The 23492-nt window shown below is 46.6% G+C and overlaps 3 non-coding genes and 1 pseudogene across 3 annotated transcripts; all 4 read left to right on the top strand.

The window, feature by feature from the left end:
* Positions 1-5961: 5961 nt before the first annotated feature.
* Positions 5962-6141, top strand: LOC141220747 (U2 spliceosomal RNA; annotated as a pseudogene).
* A 706-nt stretch (positions 6142-6847) lies between these two features.
* On the top strand, positions 6848-7031 carry LOC141220693 (U2 spliceosomal RNA). The gene has a single exon (XR_012288885.1). It is a non-coding gene; the product is annotated as a U2 spliceosomal RNA (small nuclear RNA).
* Positions 7032-13201: 6170 nt separating this feature from the next.
* On the top strand, positions 13202-13391 carry LOC141220692 (U2 spliceosomal RNA). Its single transcript, XR_012288884.1, has one exon. It is a non-coding gene; the product is annotated as a U2 spliceosomal RNA (small nuclear RNA).
* A 1115-nt stretch (positions 13392-14506) lies between these two features.
* LOC141220541 (U2 spliceosomal RNA) lies at positions 14507-14697 on the top strand. The gene has a single exon (XR_012288747.1). It is a non-coding gene; the product is annotated as a U2 spliceosomal RNA (small nuclear RNA).
* The last annotated feature ends 8795 nt before the right edge of the window (positions 14698-23492 follow it).

Raw genomic sequence — 23492 nt, 5'->3', positions numbered from 1 at the left:
CAGATTACAAGCTCATTTTGGTTCAACTTCAGCAACTGTGCATTGCATTGCCATGTAATGTGATGCAATGCTATTGTAGCACCCTGAGGATTCGGCTGCTACAGGGGTATTGCACCTCAACCCAGAGGTGTGATATTCCACTCCCGGGTAAGGAAGGAGTGTGGAACTGAGCTCAGATAGACTGCATGCACTACATACATCCCATTCCAGAGGAGCAGGCCGACGGCACTCCCACTTAGAAATGTGCAGGTGCGACCGAGCCTGTTCCTGGCTGGAGTGGGAGGGGGGAGGAACATCCCATGTAGTGTAGGGGCAGATAGGGGGAGCAGTCTGGGTAGTGGTAGGAGCACATTGGGTGCTGGTCACCTGAGCTCACACATAGAGGGATATATAAGGAGGGCACCAACTAGGATCAGGGTCAGACGCAGAGAGTAAGTGAGACGCAGAGAATAAGTCAGATGCAGAGGACAAGCCTGCAGAAAGAAACAACAGCCCTGGAGAGAGAGTGGAGTAAAGAAGGAGACCCAGAGGGGGACAAAGAAGGGACCCAAGAACCCAAATAAGAACACCGGGTGAGGAGTCAGCAGAAGGGTACCGGAACCCAAGCTGGTGGGGGTAAAGACATTCCCCAGCCAGAGACCGGAGACCGTGGGCAGAGTCTGTCACGGTCACCCACTACATTCACCCTGAAGGCACACCACATGGAGGGTCAGGGAACCTGAGGCCAAAGGTTGCCCAATAGAAGGCCCGAGGGAGCTGGATTTAGGTGAATCACTGGTGGGGACGGCTGAAGGAAGGACAGAGGGAGAGCTCAGGGCCACGCTCTGGACTTGTTTGGGGGTTGGCCGGATCCAGGACCTGGTGGACGCAGCACGGCTCGGGAGGTCACTTGGAGCTAGAGTGACCAGGAATATCTGCAGTAAGTAAAGACCCTTAACTGCACTACCCGAGTCTGTCATCATTACCGGCTGCATCGCACCACCACAACCCCCATCCTCTGCGCCTGTCCCCTCTGAGGCTATACCCCTCCCGTTGGGGGTTATCCCACCAAGCTGCGCATCCACCATCAGCCTCAGCGGACCCTGCTGCAGCGGCGGCCACAGTGACCGCATCACAACGGGTGGCGTAGTCGACACAACGAACTTTAATAACATCAGTAAAGACTGCCACATAACCCTGAGCTTGACGCCCTGGGCACGGGACCGGGTCACAGCCGCTCGGAGACTACAACCCCCCATCTGATCCGGTGCCGGGTATTCCCCTCAAAAAGGAATATGTCCCAGGGGGCGCGTCAACTTTGGCGTAGTCGGCAGGATTACGTGCCCGCAACACCCGGGTACTGCGTGCCTGAAGAAAAGTGCAAGTTTACCTCAGAAAGAAGTCTCCCGCCGGTTCCGGAGGGTCCACGCCATCGGACTCCATCACCAGTCGTTTCCCGCCGATTGTCCGCCATTTCCAGCTTGTTCCCGCCATCTGCAGAGTTTCCCGCCACAGGGCGACGATTCCCGCCAAAACCGCAGATTTCCCGCCTTGGAAGAGCAGCGGACGCCATTATGGGCGTGCCAAAGGAGGGCAAGAGGCCACCTCCCATCGTGGGCCGGGACAGAAAATGGCGCCAAAAGTGGAAACCGCCCCCACCAACAGAGACTGTGATGCTGGAGGTGTCAGTCAGCGTGAAAGAACTACCCCTGGAGCTGACAGTCACCGAGTTGCCCCGGGACCGCCCTCGAAGTGGGAGGAGACGAAAGAAAAGAGCAAAGATGGGTGTCGCTTGGAGCAGTCTAGAACGAGCGCACCCGGAGGCGAGGTGTCCAGAGCAAGAGCACCCGGAGTCGAGGAGAGAAAGAGTAGACCCGGGAATGGAGCGGCAGCAGAGCAGCACCGGCCCGCTGGCCAGGAGCCTGCAGAAGGAAGAAGGAGGAGAGCAGAGCAGCACCGGCCCGCTGGCCAGGAGCCTGCCGGAAACAGAGCAGAGCAGCACCGACCCGATGGTCAGGAGCCTGCTAGAGTCAACAACCCCGCTAGGCTTAGCGGAGATCCTGGCGCAGCTTCCCCGAGATCGGGAGTGCGCGCGGAGTGCCCTGGAGGGCCTCGCGGGAAGGATGGCCCGAGTGCAGAGGGAGATCCTGGCGGAGTGGGGCCGGGAGATGGCCCAGCAAGCTGGAATCCGCCCACGGAACCCGCTCCCTTGGAAGAAGACGTTGACTACCTCTGCGGATGACGCGGGAGGACCCAAGGCCGGAGACGGCGCAGAAGAGGGAGCGAGACGTATGGCAGCAGGTAAGGGGGACGCCTATACCCCATACCAGAAGACCACCCACCTGCCCCAGCTCCCCGTCGCAGAGCCCGAAAGTCCCCCTGCCGTACCCGAGACCGCCATGACACCGCCACCGACTAGGCCCCAACCGGAAGCCGCCGTCGCGACCCCAGTGACGTCACGCGTCGTGACCCGGAGCGTGGCGCAGGAAGAAGAGCCTCCGGCCTGGTCACAGGGCCTAGCGTTTCCGGGCGCCGCATCCAAAGCAGAGCCATCTACCTCCGCGGAGCCTCCGGCCTGGTCGCAAGGCCAGGTAACCCAGGGCGCCGCCGTTCTTACGGTGCCCTTCACCTTCCAGGTGCCCCAGGCCTGGCCACAAGGCCTGGGCAACCCGGGCGCCATTACCACCGCGCCCGCGCCCGTAATACCAAGGGTGCCACACCTGGGGGAGGACCTCTTCGGCCAGCTCACATGGCCGGACGGGCGGCCCTTCATCTGGCCCGAGGGGTACCCTGAGCTAGAGCGGCAGCAAAGACGAGGGCCCTTGTGTGAGCCCCTGATCCCGGCTCCAAAGCCCGTGACTCGGGTCTCGCCTCCACTCGAGGAAGCCCAGTTCGTGTGGGACCCCACGGGAGAAGATTTGATGGGGTTCACCGGAGAGACTCGGGCAGCTGCAGCAGAACGTACCGAGTGTTGCCGTCAACAGCTGGCAGAGTTCAAGAGAGAGCGGGAGGAGAGGCGGGTCAGAGAGCAATGGGCCCGGACCCGCAGCGCGGAGCAAAAGAGCCGGACCAGAAGGGACCCCCGTGCAGCAGATCGTCCCCGTACCATCGGGACGGTAATAAAGTTTAATGCGCAGCATGGGTGGGGCTTCATAAAGGACCAGAACACCATGGGTGACGTCTTCGTTACCCGACGGGATGTCGAGTCTCACCTGCCAGAGGGTCACAAAGGCCGTGACCTCTACGTCGGTGACGAGGTAACGTTCACCCGGCACAAGTGTGCCAAGGGACCTTACGCCCTCCACGTGCATCGCCTGACAGAGGAGGAGTTGCGGTGTAGGGAGGAAGAGCCAGAAGACCCGGACGGGTTCAAGGCTAGGAGGTACTACGATTAAGAACAGTAGTAAAGAAAAACTGTATATAGTTACCCGTCGGGGTACACAAGAAACCGTGGCTGCTTTAACGTTTAGTCCCCGTTGGGACCAGTGAACAGTTTAACCCGTGTGTCCCTTACCCAAACCAGGCTGAGGACTGTGAGCAGCCATCCCTTTCCCTTACCTGGCCGGGGACTGAGAACGGCCAAAACTTCCCTGTACATAGTTGCGCTTCCTAAGGCGCCCCCTACTGGTTTTATGAGAAACTGTTTTTCAAAAGACTGTCGCACTTTACCTGGTCACGAGTTGCACGGTGACCAGAGGAGGAAGAAAGAAAGAGACGACGAGAATGTTATGATGATGTTTATATGAAAAAGTTTATATATATATAATATTTTATATGTTTAATATGTTTATAAAAATTTGTATGTTCGGTGTTTTTGTCTTTGCAGCCCGAGGACGTGCTGTGGTTTACCAGGGGGGAATGTAGCACCCTGAGGATTCGGCTGCTACAGGGGTATTGCACCTCAACCCAGAGGTGTGATATTCCACTCCCGGGTAAGGAAGGAGTGTGGAACTGAGCTCAGATAGACTGCATGCACTACATACATCCCATTCCAGAGGAGCAGGCCGACGGCACTCCCACTTAGAAATGTGCAGGTGCGACCGAGCCTGTTCCTGGCTGGAGTGGGAGGGGGGAGGAACATCCCATGTAGTGTAGGGGCAGATAGGGGGAGCAGTCTGGGTAGTGGTAGGAGCTCATTGGGTGCTGGTCACCTGAGCTCACACATAGAGGGATATATAAGGAGGGCACCAACTAGGATCAGGGTCAGACGCAGAGAGTAAGTGAGACGCAGAGAATAAGTCAGATGCAGAGGACAAGCCTGCAGAAAGAAACAACAGCCCTGGAGAGAGAGTGGAGTAAAGAAGGAGACCCAGAGGGGGACAAAGAAGGGACCCAAGAACCCAAATAAGAACACCGGGTGAGGAGTCAGCAGAAGGGTACCGGAACCCAAGCTGGTGGGGGTAAAGACATTCCCCAGCCAGAGACCGGAGACCGTGGGCAGAGTCTGTCACGGTCACCCACTACATTCACCCTGAAGGCACACCACATGGAGGGTCAGGGAACCTGAGGCCAAAGGTTGCCCAATAGAAGGCCCGAGGGAGCTGGATTTAGGTGAATCACTGGTGGGGACGGCTGAAGGAAGGACAGAGGGAGAGCTCAGGGCCACGCTCTGGACTTGTTTGGGGGTTGGCCGGATCCAGGACCTGGTGGACGCAGCACGGCTCGGGAGGTCACTTGGAGCTAGAGTGACCAGGAATATCTGCAGTAAGTAAAGACCCTTAACTGCACTACCCGAGTCTGTCATCATTACCGGCTGCATCGCACCACCACAACCCCCATCCTCTGCGCCTGTCCCCTCTGAGGCTATACCCCTCCCGTTGGGGGTTATCCCACCAAGCTGCGCATCCACCATCAGCCTCAGCGGACCCTGCTGCAGCGGCGGCCACAGTGACCGCATCACAACGGGTGGCGTAGTCGACACAACGAACTTTAATAACATCAGTAAAGACTGCCACATAACCCTGAGCTTGACGCCCTGGGCACGGGACCGGGTCACAGCCGCTCGGAGACTACAACCCCCCATCTGATCCGGTGCCGGGTATTCCCCTCAAAAAGGAATATGTCCCAGGGGGCGCGTCACTATCTTTCTAGCTCTCCCTTTTTACTTCCTTTTGGATAAACAGACATATTAGGCAAGCATTTTGGAGCTTTCACCTAAATAACTACAGGTGGTGAGATAAGCTGCACAATATAATTGACCTTTCAGTATATTGTTGCACACACACCATCTATTTAGCAAATGCCCTTGTTATCAACAGCAGCCTTTTAAACTCACCTGAGCTAACAGGTATGTGCGCTGGTTACTCTGCTGCGCTTAAAATTTCTTTTTTGGTTTGCTACAATGCCTTTTCTGAAACGTTGTCTCCTTCTGCTGGAACACTGACTTCTTTCATTTAATGCCTGCAGACTATAAAAGAGAACCCAACCCAAAAAGTTTGGTTGATTAGTCTGTGGCATTCTGTTAAACTGTTGCTTATGGCGGTCTCTGTGAGCTTCTCAGCGACATTCAGCCAGCCAGGTATCCTGCCTGCAGTAGATGGAATGTGGCAATGGAACGCTGGCTGCGCGTGTCATAATAGGCTCTGAGCCTTTATATACCTGTGCACAGCAGCAGCCACCTTCAGTCTGCTGCTGGACAGCCAGCAGCAGCAGCAGCAGGAGAGGTATGTAATCAGGAGCCCTCCTGCTAAGGGTAGACAGCTGCTCGTTCCACCCCACCCCCCGCCTTAATTGGTTCTCCTCCCTTCCAACGGTGTTGAGGCGGGTGGGAACAGCAGGGGGTGAAGGTGCTGTGTTTAAAGAGGTGGAGTTATGCAGATCTAAAACGCGTGGATTGCAGCAGCAGCAAGCCGAAAAGTGCAGGCATGTAAGGGATCTAGAGGTTGACAACATGTCTTCTTAACGGGAGTCCAGGAGCTCATCTCCACAAATGGACTTTTCAGGATCCTTGGGTGGCTCCGTAGTTTGAAACCAATTCTGGTTATCGCTTCTCGGCCTTTTGGCTAAGATCAAGTGTAGTATCTTTCGAAAAGGCGGTTTTGGATGTTGGCCGCCCTAGTAGATTGATACATTATGCACACTGGGGTTTAGGCGCTTGTTAGTACGCCAGGTGGCTAATATAGTGATCTGGTGGAAAGCATGGCCCCCCAGGATCGACGCCATTGGGCCGGGGAAGATCGAAAGCCCGAAGTGTGAAGTGCCCCAGGAGTGGTGACCCTGGGGTGCCTTAACTCACTGGGATTGGGAACCCCACTTGAGTTTATGGCACATTTGCACTAGCACTTCAATATTTCTTTCTTCACACACACCCTTATTCCGGGCCTTCTGGCCTTAGGATGGGGAATTTTTCAATTCCCGGTCGAAGGTCCGGGCAGTATTATACTGTGAAACCTTCACTATTTATTTAATTTTTTTTTGTCACTGTGTGTCCACTTTTTCACGTGTGTCCACGTCCTTACTAGGATTTTGTCGGGATGCGGTTCCCTTACGGGTTCCTCTCTTGGCAGGTCTAGGGGGGGAGTGTGTGGCCATCAGGTTCCGCTCCCCCCTGAACCCCACTGGCTCTCCTCTTTCGGGAGGAGAGCGTTGTTGGCTCCCCTCTTCCGGGAGGGGAGCACAGTCTTTGGCTCCCAGTGCCTTGCTCGGGTGAGAAATCGGGCAGGTATTGGGGGTAAGATTGGGTCGCCTCTGGCTCCGGCTGGAGGTGGCTATTTGTCCCTGTTCCTCGCTGTGGCCTTCTGGCTCGGAGGGACGGGAAATGGTTTGGGGGACCCTTCTCCTTTTGGAGAGGGTTTCAAGAAGACCAGCATCCTAGTGCACTTTTTTTTGTGGCACTTGTCACTTTTTTAAGCGCACTCGGGTTTTGTACACGAATTCGGGCTTTCGAAAAAAAAAAAAAATCTGTTCTTATCAGTTTAATATCTGATACGTCCCCTATCTGGGGACCATATATTAAATGGATTTTTAGAACAGGGAGATGGAAAAAGAGCTTGCTCTGTCCACTCCACGCATTGACCTGGTATTGCAGTATCTCCAGGACCGGTGCACCCCTTCTTTAATGCAGTTTCTAAAATCAGAAAGAATTGAATTCAATGTTTTTTGTTCATTTTGCTTGTTTGTCGGATTTTGGGATGGACTCTTTGGCTTTGCTTTTCTTCTCCTCATTGGATTTTTCATGTTCAAAGTTGCAGAAGCCAGATTACAAGCTCATTTTGGTTCAACTTCAGCAACTGTGCATTGCATTGCCATGTAATGTGATGCAATGCTATCTTTCTAGCTCTCCCTTTTTACTTCCTTTTGGATAAACAGACATATTAGGCAAGCATTTTGGAGCTTTCACCTAAATAACTACAGGTGGTGAGATAAGCTGCACAATATAATTGACCTTTCAGTATATTGTTGCACACACACCATCTATTTAGCAAATGACCTTGTTATCAACAGCAGCCTTTTAAACTCACCTGAGCTAACAGGTATGTGCGCTGGTTACTCTGCTGCGCTTAAAATTTCTTTTTTGGTTTGCTACAATGCCTTTTCTGAAACGTTGTCTCCTTCTGCTGGAACACTGACTTCTTTCATTTAATGCCTGCAGACTATAAAAGAGAACCCAACCCAAAAAGTTTGGTTGATTAGTCTGTGGCATTCTGTTAAACTGTTGCTTATGGCGGTCTCTGTGAGCTTCTCAGCGACATTCAGCCAGCCAGGTATCCTGCCTGCAGTAGATGGAATGTGGCAATGGAACGCTGGCTGCGCGTGTCATAATAGGCTCTGAGCCTTTATATACCTGTGCACAGCAGCAGCCACCTTCAGTCTGCTGCTGGACAGCCAGCAGCAGCAGCAGGAGAGGTATGTAATCAGGAGCCCTCCTGCTAAGGGTAGACAGCTGCTCGTTCCACCCCACCCCCCGCCTTAATTGGTTCTCCTCCCTTCCAACGGTGTTGAGGCGGGTGGGAACAGCAGGGGGTGAAGGTGCTGTGTTTAAAGAGGTGGAGTTATGCAGATCTAAAACGCGTGGATTGCAGCAGCAGCAAGCCGAAAAGTGCAGGCATGTAAGGGATCTAGAGGTTGACAACATGTCTTCTTAACGGGAGTCCAGGAGCTCATCTCCACAAATGGACTTTTCAGGATCCTTGGGTGGCTCCGTAGTTTGAAACCAATTCTGGTTATCGCTTCTCGGCCTTTTGGCACGATCTATCAGGTTTACCTGTGTGGTCTTGCCTGTGAGGTGCTCTTGGTACCCTTTCTCTCGGCCTGGGGGGATCGTTCCTCTTCGGAGGGACTTAACCCCCCTGCTGCTATTGGGAGGAAGGATTAGTCCGGGAGCAACGGGAAGGGATCCCATGAAGGCTTGCGCCTTTCAGAGAGAAGAGTCGGTACGTTCCTGAGTGAAGGATGCCGGCAACGCTCACATATTCATCGGGTGATGCCCGGATGCGGAACACCATGAGGATTGAAGTTGGAGCAGGATCGAGGACGGAGAAGAACTTGGACTACATCTGCCATAGGATTCTGCTTGGAGTTCTGGAGTTTCGGCGGGAAGACATATTCTGCTTCCAGGACAATGAGTACAAGGGGACTTACACCATCACCTTCAAGAGCCAGGGATGCTGTCACCAACTCGTACAAAAGGTAAATGAGAAAAACTACTTAGATGAATTGGATGGACTAACCTTTTGTCTCTTGTATGCCTATGACGAGATCCCTATCGTGGTGCATTTCCCGAACCCCTTTGTGGAGGCTGCAGACATCTCGACCTACCTTATCCGTTATTGTGATGATCTGAGATACCTGGGCACTGTGAAGAACGCGGTAGGCTTCTGGTGCGGCAAGAGGAGGTACATGGCACGTCTAAAGAGGGACCCAAGCGGAGTGGGAGGAATGCTACACCCTCCCTCAACATTTGTGATCGGTAAGAGCAGAGGCTACTTATTTTACCCTGGAATGCCGGTATGTTGCAGGAACTGTGGACAAATGGGTCATACCCAAACGTCCTGCACGGGCAGGAAAGTAGACCGCTGCAATAATTGCAGCTGTTACGGACATTTAATGAAGGACTGTCCCGCTGGGAGGAAATGCAATCTTTGTGGTGAGGCGGGGCACATGTTCCGAGGATGCCCCAACAGGACCAGGACCAGGACTTATGCAGAAGCTGCATCTTCTGCAGCTGAGCCGATGCGCCCGCCGGTCTTCACTGGCGGGCCGGCGTAGGAGGGCGGTTCGAAGGGCGAGAAGGCTGGGATGGAGCAGGGAGCCGGAGGCCCCTCTGGGGCGGCACCTGCATCGAAGTCCCTTAACGATGGGCGGACCTCGCATGGACCGGAGCGGAGGGGTCCTCCTTCTGGGAGGGTATCCTCCGTGTCGATGGTTCCCGATACCGATCCTGTTGGGCTGGAGGGTGGTGCCCCTGTGCGGTTGGCTACAGGGGACCACGCAGCGATGGCCTCAGGATCTTCCAGGGCGATTAGCCAGCCAGATGAGGGGGCTTTGCTTCTAGGTGGCGAACATCAGGGAATCGGTGTTGGTGATCTTATCCTGATGGACCAGTCTCTCCCCCTGGAGGAGGTGGAGGAAGAGGAGGACTGCACCAGTGACCTAGTGGAGTCTGCCCCGAAAAAGAGACGGAATGTCGAAGCCCCAGTGTCTCCTGGAATGTGGCTGGGAACCGTGACCTACGAGGGGGCAACCGCCGGCTCACAGAATATCGAGTCATTTGGGTCCTCTAGCCCGGATGTCCTGGAGCAATTTGGCATACAGGGCTTTGAGTCAGGTGTCCTCATGGAAGATCCACCACCCTGACCTATGAATGCCCACATTAAGACTTGTCTCACTGAATGTGAGGTCATTAAAGAGCCCAGTTCGTAGGGCTGCTCTATTTAAGTACTTAGAAACCACTGACTTTGACATATGTTTATTACAGGAATGCGGGATACAACATGCACTAAATTATAATGACATCAAGACAGATTGGAGACTGGGGCCCTCCATCTGGTCTGGCTCCAATGACAACAAGTCAGCGGGGGTGGGCTTCCTCTGTCGTGGGAGAAATATTGCTATAAATACTGTCACAGAAATAGTACCAGGCAGAGTGGTTTTAGTGCATTTTAAATTTAATGGTTTTACCCTACGTGTAATGAATGTTTATGCTTCCCCTGATAAGCAAGAGAGAATTAATTTATTTGGGATATTGCCATTGTACTGTACTGGGTCATCTCCCCTGATCGTAGGGGGTGATTTTAATTGTCTTTGTGCTAGTGAACAACGAGCGGGGGGTGACCCTTTACGCAAATTGGATAAGTCATGTCATCTATTGAAAGATTTTATAACTGATTTTAAATTATGCGATGCGTGGAGGTCACTCCTGCCGACGGACCCTGGTTATACGTGGTCCGGAAGAGGGGTGTCCTCCAGGATCGATTTTATTTTCCTATCAGATGATTTTAACCCTGTAAAATGTGTTTTAACATCAAATATATTTTCTGACCATAAGGGCTTGGAGGTGCACCTAGAATACCGGGATGAACAGAGGGTCAACAGGGGCCTCTGGCGTCTAAGTACTTACCTGCTGGAGGACCCTCTGATTCGACAAGACTTTGGTAAAGCCTATCAAGCCTGGCGGCGACAAAAACCTTCTGATGCCCCTATGGTAACCTGGTGGGAAAATTTGAAAAAAAAAGTCAGAATGTTTTTTATAAAAGCAGGGAGACGTAAAGCTAGAGAGAAAAAAAGATGTTTTAGTGATCTTAACACCAAACTACAAACACTTTTTAAATTCAAAGAGCTAGGGGTGGAGGTGGGAGATGATATTGCTAGCCTAAAAACTGAAATTCAGAACTGCATAGACACAAAGGGGAAAGAGATTATTTTTAACTCTAGAGTGCAGCACTTGGAGGAGGGGGAGAAGTGCTCTCGCTTCTTCTTCAAAAAAGTCATGGATAAAAGAGAAGTGATCACAAATCTAGAGGGTGAAACATCTATGCAGGGAATGTTGAATGCTACTTTTAACTTTTATAAGCATCTTTTTAGTAAAAAGTGTATAGATGAGTCCTTTTTATCTGATGCTCTTAATGATCTCGATTTTAAGTTAAATTTTACAGACCAGGAGTTTTTAGAACGCGATATTGTTTTAGAGGAATTATTTTATGTTTTTAAAAGTTTCTCTAAGGGCAAAGCACCTGGGTGTGATGGACTACCTGTAGAGTTTTATCTTACTTTTTGGGACATTTTAAAAGAGGACCTTTTTATGCTTTTTAAAGAAGTTTTTATTTGTGAACAGTTGCCATTTTCGTGGAGGAGAGGAGTGGTGTCTTTGATATATAAAAAAGGTGATCGCAGTGCTCTAGCGAATTGGAGACCCATAACTCTCCTAAACGTCGATTACAAGGTACTTGCTAAGGTGGTTGCAAACCGGCTCAGGAATGTCATTGCCAAACTAATCCAGCCTGAGCAGGTTTGTAGTGTACCAGGCAGAAGTATTTCAGAGGTTTTAAACGTATTAAGGGATGTAATTTGGTATTCCAGAGACCGGGGTCAAAATGTAGCTCTTTTAGCCCTAGATTTTGGAAAAGCTTTCGATAGAGTCTCTCATAGATTTCTTTTTAGAGTTTTAAAAAGAATGGGTATCCCTAATATGCTTTTAAATTGTATTAAGATTTTATATAAAAATTGTTTTAGTCAAATTTCTCTTAATGGCTTTTTAACAGATGGAGTTCCCCTTGAGTCCGGAGTGAAGCAGGGATGCCCCTTGTCGCCCATCCTGTTCATCTGCGCCATGGAGCCCCTGCTGAGCGCAATAAGGAAAGACAAAGTGATTAGAGGGGTTCCTGTTCCTGGCGGAGGTGGCAGTGATGTGAGAGTCTTTGGCTACATGGATGACGTGACGGTTGTGTGCGTGGACCCTGCTTCCCTCCGGAGGGCGGTGTTGCGCATTGATTTTTTTTCCCAGGCATCCGGGTTTAAACTTAATTTAAATAAATCTGAATGTCTGACTTTGGGATCCTGGGACACCGCCCAACTCCCGCAGCTCACTATAAAACGAGACAATGTAAAAATTCTTGGAGTTGTTTTTAACGAGGAGAATGTGGGAACTCAAAGCTGGGAGAATGTCATAGAAAAAATGTCAAAGAAAATATCATTTTGAGGTTTGAGGTCCCTAACAATGGAGGGGAAAATTTTAATTATAAAATCAGTGTTGTTACCCCTCATACTGTATATAGCTATGGTGTACCCCCCCTCTGATGTTTTAATTAAAAAAATGACTAGGATGATCTTTATGTTTTTATGGAACTCCAAAATGGAAAAATTAAGGCGAGAAATAATGAGGAAGAATAAAATGAACGGCGGAAGGGATGTCCCCGACTTACATATTTATTTGTATTTAAATTATTTCTGCTTTTGTTTCAAACATTTTAATGGTAATAGTGCGCTAAGTTATTTTTTAAAATATACCTGTGGGATGATTTTTAAAAGATGGTTTAAGTTGTCGTTGAATTCCCCTGTTTTACTATGCCCCCCCAAACACCAAGCAATCTTAGAAAAGACTGTTCGATTTTATAGCCTTGGTGATTTTAAAATGGACATTTTTAAAGACCGCAAGAAGCTTTTATCTTTTCTGAGGAGGAATGAAGATGTGACCCCCATAGTAAATTTCTCAGAAGAGAGGTCGAAGCAAGTTTGGAAGAATGTCTTCGGAAAATTTTTAGCAAATGGACATAAGGACATCGCATGGATGGTGGTCCACCAGTGCCTCCCCACCAGAGAGTTTCAACACAGGAGAGGCCTGGTGGCCAGAGCAAAATGCCCCAGAGACTCATGTGTTAATGACGAAACCACCTTGCACCTTATGTGGAATTGCCCGTTTGCACAGGAACTTTGGCACAAAGTTGGGATTCTTTTAAAATGGACTTGCGGTTTAAGAGATTTTAACCATGAATATGTTTTATATGGCCTTTTTAAATGTCCGACCCCTCAACAGTATTGTATATGTTGGTGCATGATTAACTGTTTTAAAGACGCCCTTTGGAAGGCACGCAATATTTTACTTTTTAAACGTGATGCTATTTCTGTGAAGGATTGTCTTAAAATTGCTTTTAGTCAGATGTATATTTATTACTTGAGGGATGTCAAATGTATTGGGAGGAGGGATGCTAATCGTATATGGGGTTTTTATGGGTGGAATTCTGTGTTTTATTAATGTATTTGTGTTGCTGTTTTTTGATTGTAAACCATCTTTTACGCACATAATAAAATATGTTGAAACCTGATCTGTTCTTATCAGTTTAATATCTGATACGTCCCCTATCTGGGGACCATATATTAAATGGATTTTTAGAACAGGGAGATGGAAAAAGAGCTTGCTCTGTCCACTCCACGCATTGACCTGGTATTGCAGTATCTCCAGGACCGGTGCACCCCTTCTTTAATGCAGTTTCTAAAATCAGAAAGAATTGAATTCAATGTTTTTTGTTCATTTTGCTTGTTTGTCGGATTTTGGGATGGACTCTTTGGCTTTGCTTTTCTTCTCCTCATTGGATTTTTCATGTTCAAAGTTGCAGAAGCCAGATTACAAGCTCATTTTGGTTCAACTTCAGCAACTGTGCATTGCATTGCCATGTAATGTGATGCAATGCTATCTTTCTAGCTCTCCCTTTTTACTTCCTTTTGGATAAACAGACATATTAGGCAAGCATTTTGGAGCTTTCACCTAAATAACTACAGGTGGTGAGATAAGCTGCACAATATAATTGACCTTTCAGTATATTGTTGCACACACACCATCTATTTAGCAAATGCCCTTGTTATCAACAGCAGCCTTTTAAACTCACCTGAGCTAACAGGTATGTGCGCTGGTTACTCTGCTGCGCTTAAAATTTCTTTTTTGGTTTGCTACAATGCCTTTTCTGAAACGTTGTCTCCTTCTGCTGGAACACTGACTTCTTTCATTTAATGCCTGCAGACTATAAAAGAGAACCCAACCCAAAAAGTTTGGTTGATTAGTCTGTGGCATTCTGTTAAACTGTTGCTTATGGCGGTCTCTGTGAGCTTCTCAGCGACATTCAGCCAGCCAGGTATCCTGCCTGCAGTAGATGGAATGTGGCAATGGAACGCTGGCTGCGCGTGTCATAATAGGCTCTGAGCCTTTATATACCTGTGCACAGCAGCAGCCACCTTCAGTCTGCTGCTGGACAGCCAGCAGCAGCAGCAGCAGGAGAGGTATGTAATCAGGAGCCCTCCTGCTAAGGGTAGACAGCTGCTCGTTCCACCCCACCCCCCGCCTTAATTGGTTCTCCTCCCTTCCAACGGTGTTGAGGCGGGTGGGAACAGCAGGGGGTGAAGGTGCTGTGTTTAAAGAGGTGGAGTTATGCAGATCTAAAACGCGTGGATTGCAGCAGCAGCAAGCCGAAAAGTGCAGGCATGTAAGGGATCTAGAGGTTGACAACATGTCTTCTTAACGGGAGTCCAGGAGCTCATCTCCACAAATGGACTTTTCAGGATCCTTGGGTGGCTCCGTAGTTTGAAACCAATTCTGGTTATCGCTTCTCGGCCTTTTGGCTAAGATCAAGTGTAGTATCTGTTCTTATCAGTTTAATATCTGATACGTCCCCTATCTGGGGACCATATATTAAATGGATTTTTAGAACAGGGAGATGGAAAAAGAGCTTGCTCTGTCCACTCCACGCATTGACCTGGTATTGCAGTATCTCCAGGACCGGTGCACCCCTTCTTTAATGCAGTTTCTAAAATCAGAAAGAATTGAATTCAATGTTTTTTGTTCATTTTGCTTGTTTGTCGGATTTTGGGATGGACTCTTTGGCTTTGCTTTTCTTCTCCTCATTGGATTTTTCATGTTCAAAGTTGCAGAAGCCAGATTACAAGCTCATTTTGGTTCAACTTCAGCAACTGTGCATTGCATTGCCATGTAATGTGATGCAATGCTATCTTTCTAGCTCTCCCTTTTTACTTCCTTTTGGATAAACAGACATATTAGGCAAGCATTTTGGAGCTTTCACCTAAATAACTACAGGTGGTGAGATAAGCTGCACAATATAATTGACCTTTCAGTATATTGTTGCACACACACCATCTATTTAGCAAATGCCCTTGTTATCAACAGCAGCCTTTTAAACTCACCTGAGCTAACAGGTATGTGCGCTGGTTACTCTGCTGCGCTTAAAATTTCTTTTTTGGTTTGCTACAATGCCTTTTCTGAAACGTTGTCTCCTTCTGCTGGAACACTGACTTCTTTCATTTAATGCCTGCAGACTATAAAAGAGAACCCAACCCAAAAAGTTTGGTTGATTAGTCTGTGGCATTCTGTTAAACTGTTGCTTATGGCGGTGTTAGGATCATTCAGCCATGGAGGGTCCTTGTTGGAGTCGGGGTATCCCCGTAACAAGAAATACACAGACACGTAGTGTATAATCAAGTACTGGGAAGCCCCTGAGCGCGTCTCCCTCTATGGGTGCTGTCCCTTTATTTATAATAATAATCATTTTTTTTTTTTTTTTTTGTCAGACATGCGCAGTAAAATGCCTTTGTTTCACAAGCAGTGAAGTGATGATTCATAACAGTGGAATGTTGATAAGAAAGTTTCATAAACAGAAAAGTGATAATTAGTAGAAGGTTGCTGAGACAGCTAAAACAAGTTACAATCTAGTTTCTGGGCGTCAGTCCAAATGTCCAGATAAGGGAAGAATAACTTCATCTGTGTCTTACATCGTAGTCTTGGGTGTAGAATAACTCCTATCATCCTCTCAGTCCCCCCTTTGATTCTTCCTTATGGACTTTTGGTAGAAGACCTCGTCCGGGAGTTCTTTTCTTTCATATTCTTGAGTCCGTGTTACAAAGCTTATTTATGCATATTAAAATAATTTTTAATCCTATTTTAAACACTACATATATGACTACTATAATTAGCACAATCTGTAATATACCTTGCAGAATTCCAGCCACCCAACCTCCAATACCCTTAAACCAGTTCTTTGGGTTGAGAAAGGAGAAGGTGTCTGACCACCAGCTATCTTTATTTTGGTCATTGTGTCTGTCATATTCATCCCGTAATCGTTGTATATCTGCCAGCTTGAACCTCATACTCATTGTACTGTTTGGATCTATGTAATGACAACAGGTTGGACCAATAATTTGACACATTCCTCCCTGGGCCGCAGTTAGGTAGTCTAACACTACAGTATGTTGATTAGTAACAATTATAAGTTGATTTTGTACAGCTATACTAGTATTAAGTATATCCATAATATCCCATATCTGATCATCTAGATAGTCGGTGGCCTGAACTAATTTATCCCACATCTGCATCAACATTGGATACACAAAGAAAGTGCTGAATATTTTATTAGGAATTCCCATTTGGACCACATGTGGCCTACCTGAAGGTCTAGGCGAGTTGTCGGCTGCTCTTTTGTATAGTGTGTGTTTAGGTACTGCTTGCATATCTACCTGCTGATTCTGAACTATAAATGTGGCCGGTGTTAAGCGTCCTAGAGTACATGTACCTTTTATTCCTACTGGGAGCCATTTGTATGCTCCATTTCCACAAATCCAGAAGGTTCCTTCAGGCAGATCCCATATTGCAGAGTGTTGGAGCACCAACCTATGTACCAAATCTAAAAATTTAGATACATTCTGAAGTATACACCAAGGGGGTTTTTGACCTAATGGACTACAGTATCCTGCATCTGGATTTTCACAAGTCGGTGTACCTGGGTCATATGCACTTGACTCATTACATAATATATTACCTGGTATTTTTGAACATGTATCATTGTTTCCATCGGGGAATAATTGTGAATATTTCCAACCATTATTGTGTATGTATTTTTCTACTATATCAGGTTTAAAAGGTTGAGAAGAAGATACTGTGCTACTAAAACTGAGTTGTATATTTTCTGTAGGAATTAACCCTAAGTCTGTTAGTCCCGTCTTATTTCTAGGAACCCATACACCTCCTTTAAACGCTAAATATTGTAAGTTGTTTATTTTTCCGGTCATATTACCTTGCCACCAGGGAAATCCCACCCACCCCACAACTGGGATGGCAACAGTGGTGTTCCATAATCTAGAATTAACGGTTTGGTTATTTGCTAATTTGTCTGAGCAATTAGTCCATGTAAACACTTCCTCAGGGGTCATGGGTACGGCCAGGAAGGGTATGCTCGTGGCTGATATTGGAGAATGCGTACAAATCCAACAGTCTGCTATTTTCTGTCCGCCATCGAGCAACCCGTTTACCAATGTCTCATGATGTTTTATAAATTTATTATCTGTAGGTTTTGGGGAACTTAGTTTATCCCACAGGTCTCCCTGATCTATCGTTATAGCTAACACAAGTACAATCACCACTATTTCTTTTTGCAATGGCTTGCATGTACCCATGCTGATTTTCCTTCCAATTTTACTGCAGTTGGAGTTGTCAATAACACCTGATATGGACCCTCAAATCTGGGTTCTAGCGTTCTTCTGTTATGTCTTTTTACGTAGACTTCGTCTCCTGGTTGCAGCTTGTGCGTTCCCTCAATGGAATCTGGATCTGGAATGGAAGAGAACACTAAAGAGTGTATTTTAGACACATGCTTACATAAATTTTGTACATAAGCAGTTAAGCTTTCAGTTTCTAACATTAAAGTCTGTGGGAAATACAATCCTGTATTGGCAACTCTACCAAACAATATTTCATGGGGGGTGAGTTTGCTCTTTCCCTGGGGGGTGTTTCTGACTGAATACAATGCTATTGGGAGACACTCAGTCCATGGTTTCTGTGTTTCTGCCATGGCTTTCTGTATTTTTAACTTAAGTGTTCCATTCATTCTCTCAACCTTACCAGAACTCTGTGGGTGGTAAGGGGTGTGTAGTTCACTTTTTATACACAACATTTTCATTACATTCTGAAAGATCTCTCCAGTAAAATGTGTACCTCTATCCGACTCGATCACTTCTGGGATACCATAACGGGGTACCAGTTCATGTGCTATTTTTACTGCAGTGACTTTAGCCGTGGCTGTATGAACTGGATAAGCCTCTGGCCACCCCGAAAACATGTCCACACATACCAGTACATACTCATAGTGTCCATGCTTAGGCATCTGGATGTAATCGATCTGAAGTCTCTGGAACGGATATAGTGGTCTTACATGGTGCTTCTGGGGGGTCTTAACAGTCTGTCCTGGATTGTGGGCTAAACAGATTTCACAAGAACCACATTTTGCTCGAGCTACCTGGCCGAACCCTGGGGCTAACCACTTCTGTCTGACCCTCTGTATCATACCGTTTGCAGACACATGTGTAGGTCCGTGGGCTTCACTGACCACAACAGGGTACCACGCTCGGGGGAGACAAAGCTCATCTCCTTTTCTCCATAGTCCTTCTTTTTCTTCTGCCCCTTGTTTCTGCCACTCTTCTTTTTCTTCTCTACTCACCTGTTGGTGGGCTTCTTTGAGCCGTGTAATTAAGTCAAATTCTGATACTGCACTAATAGTGTGGTCAGTTGTCAGAGGTTTTACTGCAGCTCGCTTAGCAGCCTTGTCGGCTCGGTCATTACCCCTAGCTATCTCGGTGTCGAGTCTTACATGTGCAGGTACTTTTATTACTGCTACTTGTTTGGTTGAGGCAGCTGATTCTAGGATTTGTCTAATCATTTGTCCATGTTTTACTGGTTGACCTGAAGCTGTCATGTAACCTCTAGCTCTCCATATACATCCAAAATCATGTACAATACCATATGCATATCAGTAAAAATATTAGCGGTTTTTTCTTTTGCTAACTGTAATGCTCGTATTAGAGCTAATAGTTCAGCTTCCTGGGCTGAACAGCTGGCCTGCATTGGCTCAGCTTCAATAACATCATGATCTGATACAATGGCATAACCTGTGTGAAAGTTACCAGTTTCATCTGCATACCTACTACCATCTATATACATATGTAGGTCTGGATTGTCAAGAGGGGTGTCCTGTACATTAGGTAGCCCTTGTGTTTCTTGTTCTATACACTGTAAGCAATCATGTATTATATTGTCTTGTTCGTGGTATTGTAAAAAATTTTCATCTTCGTCTTCCTGACCTCCTTCCACTCCCCCCCTTTGTCTCTAGTGGTAACAGAGTGGCTAAATTTAGAGACAATATGCGGCGAAAAGTGAGGTTTGGTGGCATTAGTAAGGAGCATTGTAATCTAAGATGTCTAGCCATTGAAATGTGTTTTGGCAATACCTGATTCAGTATGCCATGTACATCATGTGTAGTTTGTACTATTAGGGCATGGTCTAGTACTATTTCTGAGGCTTTTTCTACCAAAAGAGAGACAGCTGCTACTACTCTGACACATGATGGTGCAGCTTTGGTAACATTATCTAATTGAGCAGAATAGTATGCGACAGGTCTTTGTTTATTTTCATGTTTCTGTGTTAGTACTCCTGTAGCATGATTAGACATTTCCGCAGCCATTAATTGGAATGGTTTGGCGTAGTCTGGGATTCCCAAGGCCGGGGCTGACATGAGACCTTTCTTGAGGTCTTGAAAGGCTATGAGCGCTGATTCAGTTAACTGAAAAGGCTCGATTTTTAAACAATCATATAGAGGTTGCATAAGCTGACTAGCATGTATAACCCATTGTCTGCAGTGTGATACTATTCCCAAAAATGCTCTTAATGTTTTGTAGTTCTTGGGAGGAACAAGATCTCTAATGATTTTTAGTCTGTCGGCGGTGAGGTGCCGAATACCTTGTGAAATGCAGTGACCTAGAAATACTACCGTAGTCATACAAAGTTGTACTTTTTTCTTGTTAACTTTACAGCCCATGTCTGCTAGAAATATTAACAACCTTATTGTGTTGCTGTTTGCGGACTCTTGAGCAGGGGCACATAACAATAGGTCATCAACATATTGAAGAATTACAACCTCATCCGTAGGTTTGAAATTTTGAAGAACTGATCTCATAGCTTCTGAGTACAAGGTAGGTGAATGTATCATACCCTGTGGTAATCTTGTCCATGCTAATTGTCTATTCTTAAATGTAAATGCAAACAGTTTGTAACAGTCTGGGTGTAATGGTACTGAAAAAAATGCATTTGATAAGTCTATGACAGAAAATACTCGTGCTGTTGCTGGGATCTGTGATAGCAACGTGTGTGGATTTGGCACAACAGGAGTAATAGGTTCCAAAATTTTATTTATCTCTCTTAAATCATGTACCATCCGGTATCTAGCAGCTGACCCCTCAGTAGATTTCTTTTTTACGGGGTACAACGGTGTATTGGCTGGTGACTTTACTTCTATCAGTACTCCAGTTTTTAGATAATCTTTTATCTGTTCTCCTATGGCGTGTTCTTGTTGGGCACTAATAGGATACTGTCTCAATTGGGGTAGTGTCACACCTGGAACAGGAGTGACTTTTACTGGAGCTATTGGCATTAGTCCTACATCGGTGTCATGTTGTGCCCATAATTTTTCTGGTACCTCAGAAAGATCTAAAATAATTTGGGTAGGGGCAGGATCTTTCTCATCCTCTAAGGCTTGGACTTTTACAATGTTTTCTAGAGACTCTTGGTCATCAGGCACCAAAATTTGGACTCTACCATCCTCCAAAAATTGGATATTCATTTCTGTCTGCTTTAATAGGTCTGTACCTAGAAGACAAGTAGGTGCCCCTTTGACAAAAAGAAATTTAGATAAAAATATTTTAGATCCTATCTTTGTTTCAAGGGGAATACTATATGGGAGTGGCCTGATTCCTCCATCATACCCTTCGGTATAGGTTACATCATCTGATAAACAATCAGCATTTGGTAAGGCGTCTTCATTGAGGACGGAGGAAGTTGCTCCGGTATCTATTAGAAAAGGGCATTGTTTTCCTGCTACTTTTACCTGAATTATTGGGCGCCTTCCAGTCAAAGTGGTTTGCATCACGTCTAGTCACTCGCTTGCTGCAGGAGCAGAAGCCTGTACTGTCTTTTCTTGTGATTCTCTTGGGACATAGGTACCATCTTCTATATCCCTGGCTTTTTTCCTGCATTCTCTAATCCAATGTCCTGGTTTCTTACAGTAGTGACATGGATTAGTTTTCTTATCCAAATTCCCTTTGTCATAGGTCTGATTTGATCTGTTGTTTTTATTGACCAGACTATTATTTGCTGCTACTCTGATGGGTTTGGATGCTGCCTCACGCATATCCATTTCTATCCCTAATAGTTTTTGTCTGACTATCTGGGGATCATCTAGGGTTCTCCAATCAGGAGTTGCAGCCTTGAACTTTTCCCTAAGTTTTGGGTTAAGATTCTCTATAAAAGTTTTTGTCATCAGTCGAATGACTCCTTCATTGGTAAGGTCCATTCCCTCGTCTCTGTAACTGTTTTCTACCGCTAAGTAGTATTCATCTACAGGCTGTCCTGACTTCTGGGAGACAGTTCCTGAAGTCCCTCTCATTCGTTGTTTAGTTCTCATAAACTCCATAAGTCTGATCATAAAATTCTGTCCTGACAGTGCGGTATTTGGATCCTCACCATCTACTGGTTGAGGTCTATGAGGTTCTATAACTGTCATCAATTCCTGATACAACCCTGGTGTCATTTTCATTCTACATAATTCTGTTCCATCTGACCATGTTCCATTATGGGTGTGTATTATCTGCTGTATGTACGTAGCAAATCTTAGTGGGCATTGTATTGGATCTGGTGCATTCTGAAGTAGGGACATTCCCTCAGCGGGGGTCCATGGAAAATATTGTCTAGTCTGATGGTATCTAGTTACTCTACGCGGTGGATTGCCACCATCTTCTTCTCTGTATGGTCGACTGAGGATACGCACTGGTGCCAACATATCATGTGGTCGTGGTGCTCCACATCCTGCACATGTGTCTCTCCAGTCTGGATTCTGGAGTCCACAGTTTGTACATGTCCATCCACCCGGACCCCGAAGATCAGGATACGGTGTGGGTTCTGACCTGGGCTGATATGGTGGTGCCAATGGGTTCATTTGTTTACTGTTTTCTGTTTGTACAATGGGACCCTGTCTGACTGGAGTTCTCCATAATCCATTGTCTTTATTAAAAGTCCAATGGTCTGTCTCTGCTGTTTTTGATAGTTCGACCATGGCCTCTACTTGTTCCTGCCATCCTTTGTCTCTTATCACTCCTGCTTTTCTAACCCGAATGTCCTCCCATAGTTTCCTGTTAAACCTGTCATGCCTTGCTACCTGAAAAGTTTTGCAAACTTTCCCTAAATTCTTAGTTGGTTCTACACCACACCTTTCTTTCACGATCGTATAGACATCTTGTTCATCATTTGTGGTCTTAGTCTGTTTGTTGCCCATTTTTCCTGACTATTCATACCTTAGGAGGCTTTTTGGGTTAGATAAAATATATTCTATATTTTACCTTTCCTCGTTACCTATTCTGTCCTAAGGAGCCAGTATCTGAAACGGTTTCTCTGGACCGTTTTGTCTGAAGTGTAGAGTAATTCTAACACACATATATATGGCAACAAGGGCAAGACCAACAATACATAAAATGAACCATACAGTCTCCATTATATATCGTGTCCCTGGAGTATTATCATTACTTCCATGGGCTCATTCTGTCAATCTCTTATCCGTCAAAAAGGAGGACAAAGGTTCGGGAGTTAAGCGTGAGCGAAGGTTTCCCCGAAAGGACACAACCTTATGACTCAGTTAGGCAATCTCCGTAATACTTATGTCATCTACCTTAGTGCGGCTTATGAGGCTATTCCCGACATCCACATCTCTTTCATACCATCCGTTTCATAACCTTCTCTGACCTCTCCTTCGGCAGATCCTACAGTATATACATGAATGACCCGAGCTATAGGTATCCTTCTCTACTAGTTCCTCAATCCCAACACAAGATATGCATGAAATTTACGGACTATCGCAGAGCAGATGTAAGAGAACTAACAGTGTCTCTTACCTGGCCAGGTTTGTCATCTGCTGTTCCGATGTCCCAATCTCAGCGGTTACTCGTGCCGGTCGATGAACTTGAAGGAATACGCAGACCTCGGGTCCCTGTTTCGGGCGCCAGGAATTGTTAGGATCATTCAGCCATGGAGGGTCCTTGTTGGAGTCGGGGTATCCCCGTAACAAGAAATACACAGACACGTAGTGTATAATCAAGTACTGGGAAGCCCCTGAGCGCGTCTCCCTCTATGGGTGCTGTCCCTTTATTTATAATAATAATCATTTTTTTTTTTTTTTTTGTCAGACATGCGCAGTAAAATGCCTTTGTTTCACAAGCAGTGAAGTGATGATTCATAACAGTGGAATGTTGATAAGAAAGTTTCATAAACAGAAAAGTGATAATTAGTAGAAGGTTGCTGAGACAGCTAAAACAAGTTACAATCTAGTTTCTGGGCGTCAGTCCAAATGTCCAGATAAGGGAAGAATAACTTCATCTGTGTCTTACATCGTAGTCTTGGGTGTAGAATAACTCCTATCATCCTCTCAGCGGTCTCTGTGAGCTTCTCAGCAACATTCAGCCAGCCAGGTATCCTGCCTGCAGTA

This window comes from Phyllobates terribilis, unplaced genomic scaffold (genome assembly GCF_046119375.1).
Source record: "Phyllobates terribilis strain yellow unplaced genomic scaffold, ASM4611937v1 Scaffold_298__1_contigs__length_2340664, whole genome shotgun sequence".
Classification (NCBI taxonomy): domain Eukaryota; kingdom Metazoa; phylum Chordata; class Amphibia; order Anura; family Dendrobatidae; genus Phyllobates; species Phyllobates terribilis.
The sequence above is the reverse complement of the archived record's forward strand: the minus strand, read 5'-3'. Positions and strand labels throughout refer to the sequence as shown.